The 8,889-nt window shown below is 44.6% G+C and overlaps 1 long non-coding RNA gene across 1 annotated transcript; it reads left to right on the plus strand.

Annotated features, from left to right (window-relative positions):
* The first annotated feature begins 355 nt into the window (after positions 1-355).
* LOC137630075 (uncharacterized) lies at positions 356-8,365 on the plus strand. Its single transcript, XR_011041634.1, has 2 exons — positions 356-605; positions 8,055-8,365. It is a non-coding gene; the product is annotated as an uncharacterized lncRNA (long non-coding RNA).
* Positions 8,366-8,889: the final 524 nt, after the last annotated feature.

Raw genomic sequence — 8,889 nt, forward strand, 5'->3', positions numbered from 1 at the left:
TATTGTTATCACTAACCTTTAGAATGTTCTTTCCCTTGCTGAGGTATGTGGTTATTGATGGGAAAGAAAATGGGAATATTTAAAAATTTTATGGGGAAAAGGTTAATTAAAACTGAGTTTTTGGAGAAGAAGCAATTGGAGATCAGGCGAGTGTATGATTAAGAAATTTTATTATAAAAATTCTGTTTTTTAATTCCAAGATCAGGAATAGTATGAATAATGACAATTGTTCGAACAAAAATAAAATTACATTAAATATGGTGTAGTAGTGATAGTTGTAGAAATTAGGAACAATAATGTCATACATTTGCTCTATAAGTAGTGTGTAATGTGGTTCCTTTGATCCTACAGGGAATGCTGTCTTCATCCTCTTTTTCTGTAGATATCCCAGAAGGCTTACTGCACAGCCCTCCTGATTGGGTGGCTACAGAATATCCGACTTTGTTGCCCCTTGTCGAGGAATGTGCATCCCATCCGCAGGATGTCCACCATTACTCAAAGCCCAGAAGAAAAAATACAGCAACAGCCCTCCATTCTTTGTTAATTAAAATCTTACAAACTCAAGAATCTTCTTTTTTAAAATAAGTTCAAGATATTTTGTTACGGTAAGTTTTTCAGTTTGCCTACTATGGAAAAATTTGATACTGTAGTTGAAAATTGTATCACATTTGCTTATTGAGGCTCCGTCCATATGATGAGCTTTGTTTGAGGTGACGTCAGAAATGTAGAAGCAGCGTACATAGTTTGGTATATTTTTTTTTCGTATGATTACCGAAGTAACGAGATGTGCTCGTTTTAGTGGTTAAAAACTGGGGGAGATGTCATTGCGTGATGTACGTAGTTAGGTTTGTCATCAATGGCAATGATAAACCATTTATGTATCTTTTACATTAAAGTTTAAACGTCTTAAGTTTTATTGGCGCCGTTAGGCACCATTAAACTTAATAGTTGTATAAACTACACATTTTATGAATAGAACTTACCTGGCAGTTATATATATATATAGCTGAGTCTCCAACTGCGGCAGAATTTAATCGAAAATCGCGGCAACTGCTTTGTGGTGGTTGTGTGATTAGATGGTTAACAACCCTTACAGGGTGGTACTTGGAATCATTCCCGTTTTCCGTTCCTCAGATTATCTCTGCCGGCCGGATCGACAACATCGTTGGTCCGCCTTTCAGAGTTTTTTCGGATCGCTTTCCCTCCATCGCCTTTTTGGACTTCGTTTTTGGTGAAGTACACTGTGTTGGGATTTGGCAATCGTGTTGTTTTTTGTTTTTTTTTGTCTTTTCCTTTATTATCATGAGTGAGAAAATTCATTATCGTGTTTGTGCGAATGATATCTGCAAGATGAGGTTGCCGAAAGTTTCGGTTGACCCTCACACTATCTGTATGGGTTGCAGGGGGTTTGAATGTGCTTTAGATAATAAGTGCAAGGAATGCGAGGTTTTAAGTGATGATGGTTGGTTAGCTATGAAGCGCTATGTGCGCAAACTTGAGATTCATAGAGTTAGAAGAGCTAAATCAAAGTCAAAGTCTGCTAGTGAGCCTAGCTTAGATTTATCTATTGACCCTTTGCTTGTAACCCCTTTGGAAGGTATTCCTTTCCCAAATGTAGTGACTCCTGCCCCTTCTACAGGATCTGTGCCTACGGATGACCCTGGGTATGCTAAATTAGCTGCTGAATTGGAGGCCTTTAAAGGTAAGGGTGTAGGTGAAATTAGTGCTTGTGAAACTGCAGTGGAGGTGGCGACTGTCATACCCCTAGGTCTAGACCTCTACCAAGCTCCCAGGACCAAGGGAGAAGGTACAGTACGTCGAAAGCCGAAAGGGGGTGAGAGGTGCTTATCCTCGGTCAGTCGTCACCTCAGACAGTCCTGTTGCGATCTCCCAGGCTGCTCTTGACCGCCGTAGGAAAGGCGTGTCGGATACGTTTGTGTCTTCGCCTGATCGTTCTCCCAGACGTAATTGGCGTTACGAATCAAGACCAATGAAGAGAGGGTGGAACCGGGACGTGCAGTCTCGCTCTCCCTCTCCCGGTTCGAGTAGCAGAGACCCTGATCCTTCGGAAGACGATTTCGATGTTCCTGTTAAAAGGGCGAAACAGAGAGTCCTTAGCCCAGTTAATCCTGCTAGACTCCCTACTTCTTCTGCCAGCGTTCCCAGTCAAGCCGTACAACAACTGCCGTCTTCGGCACCGCGAGAGCCAGCGGAGGTTGCTAAAGCTTTCATGGTTGTTATGCAGGAACAACTTTCATCGTTAGTTAAAGCTTTCAGCCACCCTTCTCAGTCCGTCAGACGTAAGGACGTCTCTTTGCCTGTTAAGAGATCTTCTTCTAATAGAGATTTTAGTATCTCTCCCAAGAAACCTCTGCGCACTTCGTCGGCCGTACGACAACGCACACCCTCTTCATCGGCACGCTGCCAGGAATTTCCTTCCCCCCTCTCCCGGCGCCAGGACGATACTGCCTCTCGTTCTCGGCGCCGTGACGATTCCGTTTCCCTTTCGAAACGCCTGGACGTTACTGCCTTGTTTCTTAGGAAACAGGATGAATGCAGTCTGCATTTTCAAGGCGAAGGCGGCCTGCATCTTCAGGACGCTTCCGTTTCTCGTCATCGTGACGATACTGCCTCTCGTCATCGTGACGATACCGCTTCTCGCCGACTGGATGTTAGCGGCGCTCGGCGCCAGGATTCAAACAGCTCTCGCTGCCAGACTGCTGGCAGCCCAACTCTTCGGGATGTTATCCTTGAGCAGGACCTCGAAGATATTTCGGAAGAGGAAGAAAAACCTGCCGACTCTTCTAGTGATTACAAGGTTCTTTCTCGCTCTCTTTTGGAACTTTATGGGGAGGAATTTCAACCTTTGGCCCCTCGTTCTCCTCAGTCTCAATTTACCAGGAAGAAAGCTTCTAAGTCTTCGGCCTTCATCAAAATGAAACTTTCAATTTCGGCCAGGAAAGCTCTCGCTAAAGTGGATGATTGGATGAAGGAACGGAGACAAGCTGTCAAGACCACCTTTTCTTTTCCACCGTCTCGGCTCGCTTCCAAGGCCGGTATGTGGTATGAGACAGGGGAACCTTTGGGGTTAGGAGTGCCTTCCTCCTCCCAAGGTGAATTCTCGGCTCTTGTGGACTCGGTAAGAAGGCATGCTTTAAACTCTGCCAAGGTGATGTGGTCCATGTCGGAGTTTGATCACCTCGTCAAGGGAATTTTCAGGGTTTTCGAGGTTTTCAGCTTCCTGGACTGGTCTCTCGGGACTCTGGCCAGGAGGTCTGAACTCCTGGAGGACACGAAGGACCTGATGAGTATCATGTCCTGCATGGACAAAGCTCTAAGGGATGGAGCTAATGAATTGGCTTCCCTTTTCTCAGCAGGGGTCTTAAAGAAGAGGGCCCTTTTGTGCTCCTTCACCTCTAGATCTGTGACTGTTGCCCAGAAGTCGGAGCTACTTTACACCCCGTTTTCACGTCATCTTTTTCCTGAAGCTCTAGTCAGAGATATCTCCCTTTCTCTGGCTCAGAAGGCAACTCAGGACCTTTTGTCTCGGTCGGCTAGAAAGACCTTACCTGTTGCTCCTGCTCCTCTGAAGAAGGAGGAGAAGAAGTTTCAACAGCCCTTTCGGGGCAGATCTCCTCGAGAGCGGATTTTAGGGGGAGAAGACAAGAGTCAGGGCCAAGGACCAGCAGGGGTGCGTTTAGGCCCCGGTCCAAAAAATGAGATGGAAGTCCTCCAGACACCAGTAGGGGCAAGACTGTCTCGTTTTTGGCAGTCTTGGAAAAGGAGAGGGGCGGACACCTGGTCCCTCTCAGTCGTCAAGGAAGGTTACAAGATCCCCTTTTTAAAGAAACCACCTCTCTCAGACTCTCCCCTAGCCTTAGTGGCTCAGTATACCGACGCGGGGAAACGAGAGGCTCTTCTTGAGCTAGTCGACCAGATGTTGGTCAAGGGAGCGATAGAGCCAGTTCAAGACTTCGCCTCCCCAGGCTTTTACAATCGCCTGTTTCTGGTTCCCAAGAACTCGGGTGGATGGAGACCAGTCCTAGATGTCAGCTCTCTGAACGCCTTCGTGGAGAAAACAAAGTTCTCCATGGAGACGACTCAGTCAGTGCTGGCTGCAGTTCGTCCAGGAGACTGGATGGTTTCTCTCGACCTGCAGGACGCTTATTTTCACGTCCCCATTCATCCGTTTTCGAGGAGATATCTGAGGTTTGTGTTCCAGGGCAAGTGCTTCCAGTTCAGGGCACTTTGCTTCGGTCTCAGCACAGCTCCCCAAGTTTTCACCAGACTAATGGCGAATGTGGCAGGCTGGTTACACCAGGAGGGGATAAGGGTCTCCTTCTATCTAGACGACTGGCTGATCCGGTCACAGTCAAAAGAGAAATGTCTGGAGGACCTAATGAAAACTTATACGATCACTCAGGACCTGGGACTCATCGTCAACTGGGGGAAGTCTCAGACCGAGCCGAATCAGACTATTCTCTATTTGGGGATAGTTCTGAATTCAGTTCTTTTTCAGGCTTCTCCCTCCCAGGAGAGGCAGACCAGGTGCCTGGACAAAGTCAAAGACTTTTTGAGGAAGCAGGAATGCTCAGCGAAGGAGTGGATGAGTCTGCTGGGAACTTTATCCTCCCTGGAGCAGTTTGTCCCTTTGGGGAGACTGCACCTAAGGCCTCTGCAACACTTCCTCGCAAAGGTTTGGAACAGAAAGATCCAGGAGGACACTTTTTCTTTTCCCATTCCGACAGAGATCAAGGATCTTTTAACGTGGTGGCTGGACCCAGCTCTGTTGGGAAAAGGGATCTCCTTGTTCAAGAAGAACCCCGACCTAGTGTTATTCTCAGACGCGTCCGAGTCAGGCTGGGGAGCAACACTAGGGAACAAAGAGGTCTCAGGTATTTGGGAAGGGAGTCAGGTCAGTTGGCATATCAACAGGAAGGAATTGATGGCCATTTTGTTAGGGCTCAAGGCCTTCAAAACCTCAGTGTCGGGAAAGACTGTGGAGATCAATTTCGACAACACCACAGCTCTCGCGTACATAAGGAAGCAAGGGGGAACTCACTCCCTCTCTCTGTTCTCAACTGCAAGAGAGCTTCTCCTCTGGGCGAACGAGAACGAGACCCAGCTGTTGACAAGGTTTGTTCAAGGGCAGACATGCTCAGCAGGAGGGGACAAGTCCTTCCTACAGAGTGGACTCTCAACCCACATGGATGTCTGAGCCTCTGGAAGTTGTGGGGCAGACCAGTAATAGACCTTTTCGCCTCTGGTCTAAACAAGAGGATCCCCAACTACTGCTCCCTAGTCCCGGACGAGGAAGCTGTTGCAGTGGACGCCTTCTTGATGGATTGGACGGGGCTGGACATGTATGCCTTTCCCCCGTTCAAGATCATCAATCTGGTTGTCAGGAAATTCGGTCTCCTCGATTCGGGACGAATGATCCTAGTGGCTCCATTCTGGCCTGCGAGGGAATGGTTCACCGAAGTGGTAGGGTTGCTGATGGACTTTCCAAGAAGACTCCCGGCAAGTCCAGATCTTCTCAGACAACCCCACTTCGAGAGATTTCACCAAAACCCCCTCGCTCTCAATCTGACTGCCTTCAGACTGTCGAGAAGCTCGTTAGATCTCGAGGCTTTTCGGCACAAGCAGCGAAAGCTATTACCAGGGCAAGGAGGATCTCTTCACAAAGAGTCTACCAGTCTAAGTGGGAGACGACCTTTAGAGCTTGGTGCAGGAGGCGCAAGGTTTCCTCGTCCTCTACCTCTCTAAGCCAGATTGCAGACTTTCTTTTGTACCTCAGGCAGGATGCTAAGCTGGCTGTATCTACCATTAAAGGATACAGGAGCATGCTCTCAACCATCTTTAGGCATAGAGGCTTAGAGTTATCTCAGAATAAGGACTTGCAGGACCTCATTAGGTCTTGAGACAACGAAGCAGGTGCACTTAAGACCCCCTTCTTGGAACCTGGATGTGGTGCTTAAGTTTTTGTGCTCCAGGAAGTTTGAGCCTATCTCGCAAGCTTCTCTGCGAGATGTGACTAAGAAAACCCTCCTCCTTTTGTCTCTAGCGACTGCCAGGAGGATCAGCGAGGTCCAGGCAATCGAGAAGCGTGTAGGCTTCACCCTAAATGGAGCGGTTTGTGCCTTGAGGTTCGACTTTCTCGCCAAGAATGAGAACCCTTCGAAACCCTGGCCCAGGACTTTTGAAGTCCCTAACCTCACGAATCTAGTAGGTCAGGAACAGGAAAGCCTCCTCTGCCCGGTTAGGGCTCTCAAGGCTTATTTGGCCCACACTAAGAGCGTGAGGGGTGCTTCCAACTCCTTATGGCGTTTGGTGAAGGATCCTCAAAAACCCCTGTCAAAGAACACTTTGTCCTTTTTCCTGAGGGAAACTATTAGGGAAGCCCACCTCTTTTGTGAGGAAGAAAACTTCGCCCTGTTAAAAGTACGGGGTCACGAAGTAAGGGCCATTGCTGCTTCGCTGGCATACCGGAAAAATATGTCAGTTAAGCAGATCATGGACGCAACGTTCTGGAGGAGCAACTCTGTCTTCGCTTCTCATTACCTCAGAGAGGTAAGAGTGGACTATGACAAGTGTTATACCTTGGGCCCATACGTAGCTGCGGCTTCTGTATTAGGCAAAGGAGTTACTACCCCCACTCAACCTTAGTTTATGTACTTGTATATGGGATTGTGTTTTTTATGGTTGTCTGAGGTCCTCGTCTTGTGGTACGGTTCCCTCAGTCCAGATAGATAGTTTATATCTATTTCTGCAAGGTTAGATGGTTAGCTTTAGTAAGGTTGCAGGTTTTTTTATATGGGATGGTAGTTTTCTGAAGTCTAGTCAAGTTGTTGGTCCTACCCCTTTGACAGACTCGATTGAGTTGTTTGCAGCATAGCAGGTCTACTCCTGGCTGAACACTCCTAAGGGAAAGCGACTCTAGAGGCAGTTACCTTTGAAGTCAGCTACCTTAGCAGGTAAGGAATCAAGGTGTTTGTTCTCCTACAACTCTTTTGTTGTTTCCCCAACTATGTTTTTCTGTCTGTTTCCCTCCTCCAAATGTGTGAATCAGCTATATATATATAACTGCCAGGTAAGTTCTATTCATAAAAATGGAGTTTTTATGATAAAACAAAGTTTTATGAATACTTACCTGGCAGTTATATATATATTTTAAAGCCCACCCACATCCCCTCAGGAGACAGGTCGGGCAAAGATAATCTGAGGAACGGAAAACGGGAATGATTCCAAGTACCACCCTGTAAGGGTTGTTAACCATCTAACCACACAACCACCACAAGGCGGTTGCCGCGATTTTCGATTAAATTCTGCCGCAGTCAGAGACTCAGCTATATATATATAACTGCCAGGTAAGTATTCATAAAACTTTGTTTTATCATAAAAACTCCATCTTTCAACCTTTGGGATGTTAGAGCCAGTGTTTATAGAGTGATGCACTAGTTGCAGCAATTTATAAAATAACTTGGATCTTTAATATTAATTATGGTATTGAAGAAGAGGTGAAGCGTAAACTAGCACTTCTCCGTATTAACATAAGACGAGAAATGCGGCAAATGAACAAGTCAAAGAAATCTTTCTTCGTAGGACTTCATATATCTCTATTAGGTTTGGGTATAATTTTACACAAACTCTGCTTTGAAATCCTTATAATATGTAATGAAGTTCTTTATAGTTGCATCCTGTTGACAGATGAAGTAATGTTGCCTCTAATAGTGCTTCAACACAAAAAACCTTGCCTCAATTCATATCCTGTTTGGTGATTGTAGGTTCCAGTTTCGAGATAAGATGTATAAAATGTATTTGTATCCATTATCATGTAATTTATGAAATATAGTTCCGTTTCACTTTACAACTCCCGTAGTATTGTAACATGACATAACAAATTTTGTTGCCTTTGCAAACACACTTTGCACCTAATTTCTTTCCTTTTTTTTTTAGCACACCAATAATAATATTTAAGAGAATTATCTTTTTGCATGTACGACTTTTATTTTCTCGTTACTCTTACACCAATTTTTTTTTGTCATCATCACCAGGCTTTCACTGCTCAACTGCCATCGTTTGGATGCTAGCATAAAAACCTTTACGGAACTTGGTTTGATGAAAAACTAAGTTTACCGAACTGTTCAGTCATGTGGAAGGAGCCCAAGATCAGATCATGGTTTGTAATGGATTGGTATGAAAATTTTTGTGTATAGTAGTAATTCTAGCTAAAAGTATCAGCTATTTTGCTATGTTTATATCTTAAACAAGGATTCTTTGGTTAATATGATCTTATATGTTTTAAGAATTTAGTTCAAAGATATCTGTGGTACTAATTTTGTTGTTATAATAAAAGTTATTTTTATCTGAGACTGTAAAAAAATACTAACCTCTGCCATACTAGGGCTCATTTCTTTGGTAGTTAGTGTGTTGATCATCCGAGATTTATTCAGAACATCATAATGATACGGCAGAATAATCGGACTACCTATTTTTTATATAAAAACTAAAGAACCAGTAATTTCAGGTGGTCGAGAACTGTTACTCAAGTAAGGTTATATTACTGCTTTCTTACCTGCATCTAGAATTTAGATTTTATTATTGGTCTTCGTTCCTTTTCTCCCTTATGACATTTTCAATATTTAATGTCATATGAAAAAAACCACTTGGAATTTACAGGTGTGTGCATTATGTGTTTTACAAACGTAATGCAATTTATACACATTTTTTGACACATTACAGAATATTTTATTTGTTTCTACATAGCATACAAAGCCTCGTCTTTTAATAAGGGAGACTTTCGATGCAATTAATCGGTAGTTAAAGTTGGATAAAGCGGTTATCCAGCTGGCAAAGGTGTGGGTCGAAGAGCCCCAGTCCCTTTCCAGT

This window comes from Palaemon carinicauda, chromosome 38, assembly GCF_036898095.1.
Source record: "Palaemon carinicauda isolate YSFRI2023 chromosome 38, ASM3689809v2, whole genome shotgun sequence".
In the NCBI taxonomy this organism is placed as follows: Eukaryota; Metazoa; Arthropoda; class Malacostraca; order Decapoda; family Palaemonidae; genus Palaemon; species Palaemon carinicauda.